This window comes from Lonchura striata, chromosome 4 (genome assembly GCF_046129695.1).
Source record: "Lonchura striata isolate bLonStr1 chromosome 4, bLonStr1.mat, whole genome shotgun sequence".
Lineage (NCBI taxonomy): Eukaryota > Metazoa > Chordata > Aves > Passeriformes > Estrildidae > Lonchura > Lonchura striata.
The window spans coordinates 71,605,664-71,619,295 of record NC_134606.1 but is presented as its reverse complement, the minus strand read 5'-3'; positions in this window follow the sequence as shown (position 1 = coordinate 71,619,295).

The window sequence follows — 13,632 nt, the reverse complement described above, 5'->3', positions numbered from 1 at the left end:
ACACAATATTAAACTGAAGGGAAAGACATCTAAAGAAATATAAATCGCACACATCTAAAGGACCATTCCTTGAAATTATGCAAAGCAGTGAGTCAGTCCCAGCCTTTTTATCCTGCACCAACATTCTAAGCTGTACAATGAAAAGCCACTGGTACTAATCAGAAGGACTGAGCTGATAATAATGAGTATTAATCTAAGTCAGGACTAGCAGTAAAGACAAAATCCCCAGTTCTTCCTCACCCAGTCACCCTAAAAATGCAGAAAATAACAAAAGGAGCATCTGAAAGTGCCTATTTCTATTACTATCTCTAATGCTACAAGGAAAACACTAAAATACAGCTTAAAAGAGCAGGTTGAACATTTGTGAGGTCAGACAGAAATAACCTCCAAGCTTTCTCTGAGCACAACTCAGAGACTTGCACAAGACTCCTATTGAGCACCACTAGAGTGCAGCAAACCATCAATATTTCAAAGGAAAAAAAAACCACTAATACACCCACAAGTTTTTCTTTTTTGCAGTCAAATACTCCTCTTTTGGGATAGAATTTCCCATCCTTCATTCCAAGTTTTTGAATTTAAATAACTTATGTATTTATATATACTCAGAGTGCTCTCATGTTCCCACTCTTCACCTGAATCTAAGGTTTGCAGCCCCAGAACAGGAGGACTTTGTGCTCTGATCTGTCTAGAACCACTGCTGCAAACCCTCTGGGGTTTGGGTTTTTGTGTAATAGTTTTGGGTTGGTGGGGTTTTTTTCCCCTAGTATTTTCTTCCTAAGTCTGTAAAGCTCCCAAAAAGTTTTCCCCTTTTTAAATCCATTTGTTGTCACACAGATATGTTCTCTGGTCAACAAAGAACATTTAAAAGAAATAAAAAAGGGGAAAAGGTGAACAGTTTCTGCCCTCCTATTTCTAACGTAGCTGACCAAACCCAGAGAAGGTTGTAAAGGTAAGGCACAGGTTAGATCACCTGGGGGCTCAGCCCAACCTGGTCCTTCAGAAAGTTTTATACCAAACCAAAACTGCTGCAGTTAAACTGTTTCACCAACCACCCTGGACTTAGAGATGCTGTATTGAAAGCACCATCTCTGTATTGAAAATCCTTCTTGACTGTAAAGTTCAAATACATTCCAAAGACTTTTTCTGTGGCTTTCTCCAACAGTAACAGCACTTATCTAGAATTACATAAACTGAGAAGTACGCAGTTAAAGTTTGGGAGATCAGGTTAGAATTCCACAGATTTGATGCTTCTCCCTTTGCAATACAAATCAACAGGCTAATTGTCAGTGGAGATTAAGAACACTTAATTAAGAATATTAGTTTCATTTTCCACAAAACTATCTATCATGGAAATAGACAGAGTCATTAAAAAGCCCAGAAAATTAAGCATTACATAACTACATCCTTTGCGGGTACAACTTCAACTGATACTCAAATGCCCCTTTTTCCTCATACACTTCTGCAGTACATGATAATTACATCTCCAGTACAAGGACATCACAACTATTCTAATAACATTTTTAGTTCCTCTGAGTTGGTTAGAACATGATCAGAACAGTTAACTAATCAATACAACTAAAAAACCAGTACTATATTTTTTTTCAGTTGGTATTTCAAGACTCTTATCAAACAAACTATTTGAAATTGAATCAGAAAAGGGAAGGGATACAATCCCAAACACCACTTTCCCCTCCCCTATTCGTCCCAACATGTGAAAACTCCATGATTACAGTTTGACACCCACATTTAACAAATAACTTATCATTTTTCTTGCAGTCTAGGAATCATTTAATGATGTCAGATTCTTCTCAGTTACAAGGCTGACATAATTCAAACCACAACATATTTTTACTTACTTATCAGATAGAGGGAGAAACACAACTCCCACTGCACTTCAGTGGTGGAAACTGCAGCATGGTTCATCTGCTTCTTGCATGAGGATTTAACAGGCCATAGTCCAGCACTTCAAGTTTATTGGCAAAACAATTATTTGTTCAAACAATGAAACCCACATAAACAAATCTCAGTCACATGCACATCTGAGAAAATGAGTTAAAAACATCAGTCAGAGCTGAATTGTGGCTCAATCTCTCCACAGTGGTGCCAGAATAACAGTGACTGACATGCCATTGCTGGTAGAGAGATGTTTTAAGTGAACCTCACATAAAACAGCACACTCTTATTATCATTCCAATACAACTAAGTATTTCAGCATCTATCAATCCATTAAAAAAATTGTGAGAAAACAAAAGTTAATGTAAAAAGCTATTTTCCATAAAGAGTAAGCCACTACTAGTAACCTGATAACAAAGAAAGATTTTCACACTCTTGTTTCCTTCTAGCATGGCCAGGATGAACAAGAAGACATGGAAATAATCAACAGCAACCAGAGCAGTTACATAATTCCTTTAAGCTCTATAAACACTTAGTCTAATCATCACCTTTTAAAAAAACTCCAACAGCTCTGTTACTTTTATTAAGGTGTGGACAGTTCTGAACATACAAAAAACTCATCAACATTAAAGTCCTGGCACACAGCCAGTAAAACTTTCAGCAACACAAAAACGCATTATCCTCATAAACTATATTTTCATAAAAAAGAACGTGAGCAGCAGCAACTTTGTCACAAAAGGACACTTCAAGTCCATGAAAATAAACCAGCACATTTAACAAAGCTGCTCTCACACTGTGACTTGTACATACTTCAAAGTTCCCAAAATATGAAACATCATTTAAACAAAGGCCCATGTGCTCCAGTTGAATATCGCGAGCAGCTGTGTGCCAACACAGGTGGAAGCTCGCCTGGCAAACTGATTCCCCATTTTTCATGCATAAAACACATTTTTTTAAATTAAAGCCTCTTCCTCACAGCGCAAGAAGCAAAAAACCAAGCCACATTCACTGGCAGATCACCTCCAGGTTCTTTGCTTTGCTGTGTAAGACACAAGGCCCCAAAACAACACACAAGGCCCCAGCCTCATGCATGAGGACCCAAGCCACCCTCACACACAAGGGCCCCCCAAACTCCTCACACACGAGAGCTCCCTCAGCCCCCACACGCACGAGGACCCCAAGCCCTGCTTTCCTACCAGGAGCTCAGATCAGCAGAAGATGAACTTTTAAAAAAGCATCCATAGAGCTTCATCAGCTTCTAGCAGCCTTTTCCCCCATCCCAGTGCCCCAAACGGGCTCTTTGCCACACCGAATCCCCACACAAGGTACAGCGAGGCCCCTGAGGCCAAGTCTCACTGTTTGTAGAGCGCTCAAAGGAAAATCGGCACGGCTCAAGCATCCCGAATTCCGCAGCAAATTCCTGAAAGTTTCCCCTCACGGGAATACGAAGCAAATCCCATGGAATGGGCGATCATCTCATTCCAACCACCCTCAGAGAAATTGGGGAGCTGTGCTCTCTCCTGATGGGAAACGAGGAACACCTGGCACCTTACCCAACGTTCCCACCTCCAGGTGAAGCCAATCTTCTAAACGAGGGCAAGGACTAAACCACCTTTAGAGAACCAACCAAACCCTTCTATCATAACTCAGCTCCAGGTGTGGTTATCTTTACTCTTTGGAAAGGTAAAGGAGGATAATAAAAAATAATGAAAAAAATCCACCAGATGCATATACATGTGAAGTCACTGCAGCTAAGCAGCTACAAGAAAGCTGGAGAAGGGCTTTTGGCAGGGGCATGGAGTGACAGGATGAGGGGGAATGGTTTCAAATGGACAGAGAGCAAATTTAGATTGGATATTAGGAAGAAACTTCTCCTTGTGACAGTGGGAAGGTCCTGGCACAGGTTGCCCAGAGAAGCTGTGGCTACTCCATCCCTAGAAGTGACCGAGGATGGAGTAGCCACAGTTAGCCAAAATTAGACAAAGCTGGGAGCAACCTGAGATAGCGGGAGGCGTCCCTATACATGGCAGAGGGGTTAGATTAGATAAACTTGAAGGTCCTGTCCAACTCAAAATTCATGTATCATGTATGGTTCTTTATGAGTAATTTCTAACTGGTGCCACAGGACATGTTCATTCTCTGTGTTTTTCCTCCAAGAGCTTTGGGTCATTCACTCAGACATTCAGCGACTTAATTCCACTGGCCCTGCTGCTCCCTGTGTACAGCTGCAACCACTGTGCCACAGATACTGCCAGCAAAAACAGTCCCAGGCACTCCATAATAATAGCCTTGTTACTGCTGTTGCTATTATTATTATTTCCTCTAGGTAACAGTACCAGAAGTACCAAGTATGGCTAGGTATGTACTACAACTAGGATCATCCAGGGAAAAGTCATCAGGTTATCAGTTCAGGAGGGTACTGAGGCAAAGCAAATGAGGTAGAAGGATGACAAAACAGAGTGTCAAACAATGGAAGAAAGGATAACATAGGCATATGAATGGGTGTATAAATAGGCATATGATCACAGTAAGTGGAGTAGGACAAGGAAACAAAACCTGTGTTCCTGAAACCAGCTTCTGTGTCTAGGAGGCTCAGAGGGGAGGAAGGAAGGCAGGCAGAACGCATTCCATCCCAAAATGGCAATGCCCAGACAGATGGGTCACACGTTATCCTGTGCTAGAGCCCATTCCTAGCCAGATGGTAAGTGCCCACCACTTCCCACTGCTCTCATCCTTCCTCCAGTACATCTAAAGGCTCTAGATTTGGGCTTGTCATTCCAAGCTGTGTTGTCAGACCCAGCAAGGGGCCTAAAAAGCAGTTTAGTTGTTTTAGGCTTGCCACAGACGAGGCCTCTGCTGTGCACAGAGCAGAGCACTCTGTTGTGGCCCTGTGTAGTTAGGTGTGGTGTATTCCCACCACCAGCAGTGGCACACTACACAGACCTCAGTACCACAGGAAACTGATGAGAAGACAAAGCTCGGTTTCTTGACTGTCTCCTCAAGCTGCTCCCAATTATCAAGGTAGCCCCTGAGCTGCAGGGCTCTGCTTAATAGCACTTTTATTGATAGCTGTTGGCAGGCAGGCGTGATTTTCCTTGCTCCCATCTCACCAAAAGCCAGACAGCCCAGAAATATGAGTCTAAACCAATGAGCCATTAGTGCCAGCTGGCTATTTCCAATTGAGTTATATCTTTTCTGTATTATATTACATTGTTGCCTAGAGGTCTTTGCTTCTGCACTAAATTTTCCTAGCTTGCTTATTTTATTATCTGAGTATCACGACTGAATAGTGTACAGCAGGTTTTGTGCATTTACTTCCAACATGCTTAAAAAGAAATTGCCATTTCTCTGAGGTCTTTGCAACAGAGACTCTGAATTACACTTTTTAGAGGGTGGCATTTATGGCCTTGCCTGACAATTGAAAGGTACCAGAAAAACCATTGCAGATTTTGGACATTAAGTCACTGGAATATTGAATGGTCCTGGCTGGTTTCTGGCTGGTGCCTGGACAGACAGTATTTCAGTGCTGAAGAGAAAGTCCTGGGCAGGGACAAAACTTACAAATAAATATGTTGCAGAACCAGCAAAATGCCTCATCCCGTAGGATGTGGAAATACTTCTGTGGGAGGAGATGGGTAAAATTGCATATGGGAATTCAGACCCACTTTGACAGTGACAGTACCTCTATATCCCTGACAGCTTCTAAGGTCTAACCTATTTATGCAACCATCTTCAGCATTATTTTGCTATCAGACTTGAATATTCAACAAAGAAAATCACAAAGTACAGCTCCAAATTTATACCAAGGACTGCATCAGAGTCCAAGTCCCTTAATGTACTAAGCCTGTGCCAAGCCTTCACACCACTCATGCTCAGCACTTCTTTAACCTTCCCATTCCACTGATTACAGCAGTGGAATGGGGAGGTTAAGGAAGTATTTTATCTACTTGTTAAGATTTCTGATGCTGCCTGAACTTATATCTGTCATTAGGAGAATTTTTCCTCTATAGGTAGCTACATACCTGTACATGATATATTCCACGCACACCCTGAAGGATTGCCCAAGTCACCAAAAAATCCTGACCCTTAAATTGGGAATAGAGATGAAAACAACCATGAAAAACAACCAGGTGGTATTTTTAGGATATGTGAGTGAGAAAAATGGTCAGACTTTAACACTAAGAATGTACTTTCACTTGAGATGCTTCTAGTATCAGTATATGTGTCTGAAAATGACCTTCTTCTGCCAAATGGAAGCTAGGGTTATTTTATTTACAATGGCTATAAACTGTTGTGTTATTCTGGAACTTTCCTCTGCTCATCTGGATGTAAATCCTTCACATGGATAAGTGCAGTTCAAAGAAGATTTGTGTAGCAGAAAAGTATGATTAAGCTTATGCTGTATCTCTTACATCTCTATACCCTCACCTGCCACTAAATTCACATTTTATTATTTGACTGCAAAGGAGAAAGAAGGGGAAAATTACAGGGTAAAGAGAAATGTAAGACATGTACACAGTATTTCTCTCCCTCACGCTCCCATTTTCTCTCTCTGTAACTGCTGTTTCATTCCCTGAAACCAAACTCTCATGAGAAGTTGCAGCTCATGTGTAAAAAATATTCCAGAAACTTCTCAAATGTTATCCTGAGTTGTGAATCAAAAGCATCTCATTCCTCACTGACCTACACTGACTCCTGAGGGGAGACAGACTGGCTGGCAGCAGCGAAGCAAAAGCAATGTTTCTCATAAATACAAATATGCATTTTCTAGGTTGTGCTCAGATTCTCCATCATCATCATTGTCACTGCTGACAATAACAAGTGGGTGCTCCAATAAATCATCACAGAAATGACAAACGACTCCTCTGGGGTTATTTCTGTGTGATGGTGGGACACCTGATCACATCAGACTCTTGCCTCAGTGTAACAAAGTCTGCATTATTTTATGCAAATGAGCAATTCTGGTCAAAGCCATTTGTGCATAGCCAAATGACCTCACTGCAGATGTACAAGCTGTGACATGTACAAATGTCAATCATCTCAAAGGGACTTAGACCCTAATAATACCTACATTGTAAATCCAAACCTGGTTTAGCTTATTTCCCATTTGCATCTTTAAATTTGCTTTGAGGAGGCAACAGGAATAAAGCAAGCCTTGACTTTCTTCCATAGCTCCCACAGGAGCACTTGTTCCCTGAAATGTGTTGGAAAGCCTAAGCTGGAGAGATTGATTTCATGTCGTGTGTAGGTAAATTCTGCCTCCTGGAAGAAGAACCTAAGTGGAGGGTACTGACTCCGAAAAGTAAGAATAGACCTAAATTCTGTTTTCCAGCCCACTGTTCTGAAAGATAATAAACCCCCAGCACTGAGATCTGAGAGCGGATGCTAATGAAGGATGAAGAAGTTTTTACAATCCTGAACTCTCCTTTTCCATCGCAGTTAATTACAAGGTGAGGACACCACTTACCTGACTGGTCACCTCTCTTGTATCAGCACTGACTGTTTTTAGCCCTTGGAAAAGAGCAGGATCTCTCTGTAACCGGGGCCAAAGGACAGGATCTCACGCAATGACCTGGGAACAGGTTGTCCAGAAAAGCTGTGGCTACCCCATCCCTGGAAGTGTTCAAGGCCAAGCTGGATAGGGCCCTGAGCAAACTGGTCTAGTAGAAGGTATCCCTACCCATGGTATGGGGTTGGAACTTTTAGGTCCCTTCCAACCCAAACTTTTCTGGGATTCTATTATTCTATGAACAAAACAGATTTTTTTGTGCTCATGGACCTGGAGTGGCTCCCAGAAATTTTGGTATAATCTCCTAGTGCAGGTAGTAGAACTATCTTGGGCTGGCCATTAAACTTCTCTTACCCCTTTGTCAGCCTGTAGGTTCAGAAAAGGTAGCTCCGCAAAAATCTATAACAGGACCTTTAGTTATACCCCAGGCTGTGTGTGTATGCTCTGTAGCATCACATTCAATCCCAGTCACTGCAAAACCAAAACCGTGTAGTTACACCTTCTCCATCATTCATCACCATCTCAAATCTCCCTTTATTTAACTGTCAGCTCAGAAAGATTCATCTAGCATCTAAACATCAGATCAGGTTCTTTCTCCATTTCTAGGTCAATATCACTGGCAAAAATAAAAAAGAAACGCAATTACTCCGGGGTTGGGTTTTTTCCTGGGAAGGATTTTTGGTGGTTTTTCTTTTTTTCCTCTTTGCCTTTTTTCTGGAGGTACAAAGACAATATAGTGCTAATATTTTACTGCTGTCTTACCTTTGAACTGCTGCCAGATGCAGGAAGCTAGGTTTAGCTAATATAATTAACTACTGTGACATTCAGAACTCCCAGGATATTCCTGCTCTGCGAGGACAGCAGTGTGTGGCTGATGCTCTCAATTTGAGTATTGCCCTCAGAACAGTGTGATGTGCCTTTTATCAGATTTCAGAAGTGCTGCAGAGTTCCAGCTGCCAGGATGGATGTGAACCTGGCTTTTCAGAGGGAGCTCACCTGGGGCTAATGCTGGGCAGTGAGCAAAAATGAGACTCTCTCAGCTCTCCTTATAATTCTGGCCATAAATCCTTCAAAGGTAGCCAACAATTACTGTCACTCAGGGAAGGAAACTCACCCTTGGACCTAGAAACCCCTGCCATCCAATAACTTCGTGGCCTCGGGCAGATGACACACTGCCAGGATCTTAGGCCGAAAGCAGCAAGGTGCTGCAGTGACACCGTGAGGAGTAATTAGCTAATGCTTTTAAAAGGCTTCCAGTCAAACACCAGGGCACGGCCAACACTGCTCCCAGGAACACTGCCTATTGTTCCAGCTGCTGCCTGCATCCTGGGAACGGGTCTCACATAAAAGGGAGACACAAAAGAGAAGTGGGAAAAAAAGAATAAGGAAGATGGGGGAGTAGAGTTTCAAACATACAAGTAAATGATTTATTCCAAGGAGTGGCACGCGTTGCTGTCAATGAGATAAATGCCAGGTCGTAAGAACCTCAGGGTTTCATGTGGGATGAAGATGAGAAGGTTGGGAAGAGAAAGAAGGTAGGACACGAGCAGCACAAAAGGCAAAAGACAAGCAGCCAAATGGAGAGGCCTGGAGCAGCAGAGGGGCATGTTGGCAGAGCAGTGAAAGGATCTTACAGAGGAGAAGCCTCCACCTGTCTCCTCTTGCCACCAAAATGTTTGGATCTTTGTGCCAGCTACTCCTCCTCAGAGAAGAGTAGGTGAGCTGCTGAGACCTCTTAATGAAAACTGTACTCATCCCCCAGCTCTTCCACTCTCCCAAATATCCCCCTTACATCCTTTTGGCAGGCAGTGTAAGACTAGTGGGATGTAAAGTAGCTCTGCCTTGTCATGTGTGAAAAGCTGGTGTTAACTGGGCAACTGTTTATAGAGGTGTGAATGTGGTGAGACACAAGTACTGAGATCCCTATTCAACTACAGATGAGAGAATAAACACTCTCATGCACCTCAGGGTCCCAACACTGTAAACTCACCACAAAAGAGGGATCAGCAAAGCCCAGGGGCCTTTTAAGCCTCAGTTTTTCTATCTGTTAACATATTGAAACCCTCAAACACATCCATTTGTTTAAGAAAAGAGACTTGTAATGCTTCTTGCTCTCAGCTTTGTGTTAATTAGTCCTTGGCATTTTTTAGCCTTTGGGGCACCTCCACTTGACATATAAGGAGGGAAAGGTATCCTTCCTGCTGTTGTCAGGCAGATTGTGACCATTTAAAAAAAACTACATCCAAACAAAAACCAGATTGTTCCCTGCTTATTTTCCAGTGAAAAAATGGACAAAAACTGTCTCAGATATTCGCTCAGTATTATGGCACTGACCTTGCACAAGGAGCACATGTTCAGATTGCTGGCCTGAATGCAAAAGACCAAAACCTCCTACTCACATCTCCCAGATCCCCGTCAGTGGATCTAAATGCAGGCGCAGAAATCAGCCTGCTGCTTCTGTGCTTATCTGGCTCCACCACAGAGAATTTAACTATCAATACACAGTGCTTTGGTCTCAACAGAAGACTGAAATGGTGCCTCCAAAACCAAAGCCCACAACGATGTGCCAACACCCCCCCAGATGCTGGAAAGTAGTTAATATCCCCAGGTTCTTCAAAATACTTACATGGAGCATATCTAAGTGTTTAAGAGAAGGTAATTTTGTTCATTGTCAGAACCCTGGGAACCACTGTTTCTCCAGGGTTCAGAGGGATGATGTGAACATTACCCACACAAAGAATAGCAATGAAGGGCTGGAAATGGGAATTGCCACATCAGTAACAAGTACACAGATCTGCACCATATCCTCCAGGCAGCCCAACAGGATCAGAAACAAAGCCTGCAAACAGAAGGCTTTGTTTCTGATCCCTCTTATTCAGTGCAAAGGTGCTCTACTGTATCCAATATTCTTTTTAGAATAACTTTTCAGTAAGATTAGATTTATCTTTGATTAGGTGTGTCTTTGAAGATGGAGAAGAGGAGGAATGGAGGCAAGCCAGTGTCATCCCAGTCTTCCAAAAAGGGCAGGACAGGTCAGCAGGCTGTGCTGCTGCTCAGCCAGACCTGGACAGGCTGGAGAGGAACTCAGAGAAGCTCAACAAAAGCAAGCGTGGGGTCCTGCAGCTCAGGAAGAACAACCCCATGCACCCATGCAGGTGAGGGCCTGACCTGCTGGGAAGGGGCTCTCTGGAGGACAGAGCACTGGCAGGAGCTGTCCAGAGAGTCTGTCGAGTTTCCTCTGGAGATGTTCAACCCTGTCTGGACATCAGCCTGTGAAACCTGCTCAGGGTGAACCTGTTTTTAGCAGGGGGTTGGATTAGAGGATCCCCAGGAGTCCCTTCCAAACCCCAAAAAAACCCCAGTTTTTTGTTTACAAAACTGTTACTTTTGTAATTTATGGACTGCTGTCTTTGGGGGTTTCACATGGAGGCTGCCACAGAGAGAAGAATGCAAAGCTGTCAATTACTCACATACAACATATATTATCTGTCACTAATCTCCTTCCCAACCAATTTCTAAATTAAATTAATAAACCATCTTTCTCATTTACAAAATGATATTACTTAAAAGTATCTACTTTTGATCAAAGCCCAAAGAATACCCATATGACAATGCAAATGTCCATAAGGTTAAATTCCATAAGCCTTCCTGTGCTGGTGAAGGATTGATTTGGACCACTGCAAAAAGAAATGTGCACCTTTACAAGTTCTGATTGTCTCTGTCTTGATTGGTTGATCCAGTGGCTTGATGATTTAGAATACTGATAACATATTAGGATATAAACAATACTTTTCAAACATACTTAATCATTGTGTTTGTGATTTTTCTCTTTATTGGACTTGACTGGAATTGAGGTATCCACTTGAGAAACTTCATTCATTCATGAAGGTTTTCCATAACTCTATTTGCTACAATGAACAAGGCAGGCAAATTTTGGCATGGCCCTGCTTTTGTGCTTTACTCTCTAAAAAGTTTTGTTCTGGAAAAAAACCCAGAAATCACCACTTTTACATAGGGAGTAGATGTTCAGGTGCCTGTTTTGTCTGAGCAACTTACCCAAGTACTTTAAACTGAACTCTTGCTTCTGACTCGGGTACTTACCTCTCCTTGGTGCACAGGACATGACAACAGCTCTGTATGATGTTTAATTCAGAGTTTTCTTCAGTTCATGTCTTGCTCTAACATGACAGAGGTGGGTTCTTAGGACTACTCTCTTCTACATTCCTACTAAGGGTCTGACTTGTGTTTAGGTACCAATGTTCAGCAATACCTTTATGAAATGAGCTGTGTGGCTCCCAAAGGCAGGATCTGCTTTGGGATCTGCTCTCAGGCTGGCTGTTGCTAGCAGGGTAATTTGGTGTTACTCAAGGTCCTATGAGTGTCACCACCCCGGGCAGCTGTCCTCTCTGAGAGCCAGCCCTGGATGCCTCAGCAGGGTGGGAACAGGAGTGGCAAGAGAGCTGAACAGTGTCTTCTCCCCCAGGGCCGTTTTGTTTGCCATGAGCTCTCTCCCAATGCAGTGGCTCTGTATTAATGAATTAATACTCCCCTCTCCCCTGCACCAGCTTGCTGGCTCCTGGCAATTACTGGACAACGAGCAGGGGACTTGGTGACAGGCACTGCTGCCAGTCCTGCCCTGACATGAAACAGCACCTTTCCATTATGGGCTGACTTAAGAGGATAGCAGAAGTAAGGGCAAGGCCCTTGGCTGTAGTAAGGTGTGTCAGATTCCTGATAAATGCTGTGCTGCAATTTAACACAACTTCTCAGAGGTGGCCACGCACACTCAGCCCTTGCTATTTTAAGGAAGCAACCCTGTCTCAACCACTTGCCACATTTAGCCATTTAACTTTGTTAACTACTTAGAGTTAGCTACTTTTCACTGTGATGAAAAAGGTTACTATGGGCCTAATTCCCAATTAGTTCCTAAGATGGTCCAGCCCCGCAGCTGGGTTCTGGAAACAGCTTTGAAGAAGGAACATGAAATTTCTGTAACACAGAAATAATGCTCTTCTATCTCTTTGCCTTGGAAATCCTCTTCTCTGTCAGCTTGTCTTTTTTTTTTTTTTTGCACTGGTTTTCTTTGCCCCATTCTCTGATTAAATGTTCTCCTCTTCCCCAGATGTACTGTCTGCAGTGCCTTTGGCCTGGGCTGGGTCTGGACAAGAACATGCTAGAACAGGCAGCCCTGGCACTGCTGTTCTGCAGCATGTGAGCACACAGAATTCCTGCCTCCTTCCACATGCACACTGCCTTGGAAGCAGATCCTGCAACCTTGTCCTGCTCAGCCACAGGGATCTCTGCCTGACAGGGAGTGGAAGGGAGAGAAGGCTTCTGATCTACTCTGTGTAGCTTTCCCTTCCTGTGAGGCCTGGATAGGCTGCAGAATTACTAAGTCTCCCCTTTTGTGAGGATCCAAACCTTCACATACTCCTGTACAGGGGTGTCAGCCCATGGCTCTCCCTGCAAGAACAACGGCTTTAGCAGTTGGACCTTACAACACTGACCTCCAGTCCACCCACTTCTGTCTTCTTCCAATAATCTGTAAGGAATACAGAAGCTGAGACTCCTGAAGCAATTTGGATCAATTCCTCAATGACTACAGTTAATTTTTTGACTAATGGTGTTTTCTTACGATAGGTTATGTATGAAGTATGACTGCACAAATTTAAGAAGAAAGAAAAGCCCTGAGAAGCACAAAGCAATTCTGTTTTCTGAGAGAGTAGCCCAAGGAGATGATAAATTACCAATGATTAATAACTCACTGAAGAAACAGTAAAGTTAAAGTAAAGTTAATCCTATACACAATGAACTCTAGATTTAATATACAGCCCTAGGAGATGTTACTTTTCTTCAGTGTGTCCTGGGAGGCCATTTACAGAAAACAAAATCAATCTGATTACTTCAGGTGTATGTATAGGGTATATTCAAGACCTCAGAAATGGTAATTTTCAGGCCCTGAAATACTGTGTTCCTTACTTACATTAAAAATGGAATAAATGAAAGCACTGGGCTCCCTTCTGCTTAGAACAAACAGCCTCTTCTTGTACACTCCTAAATAGAAAACAGTACTACAAAGCCACCAGGAGGCAGCAGATTAAAATACTTGTGCTATAAAAGAACCACCATTAAAAAACCCCAAACCAGCCCCAAAACCCTGCTCCTCTCCCAAATATTCAGCCTGATACAGAGGAAATGTGTTCTCCCAGCCCCCTGCTGAACATTTTGCA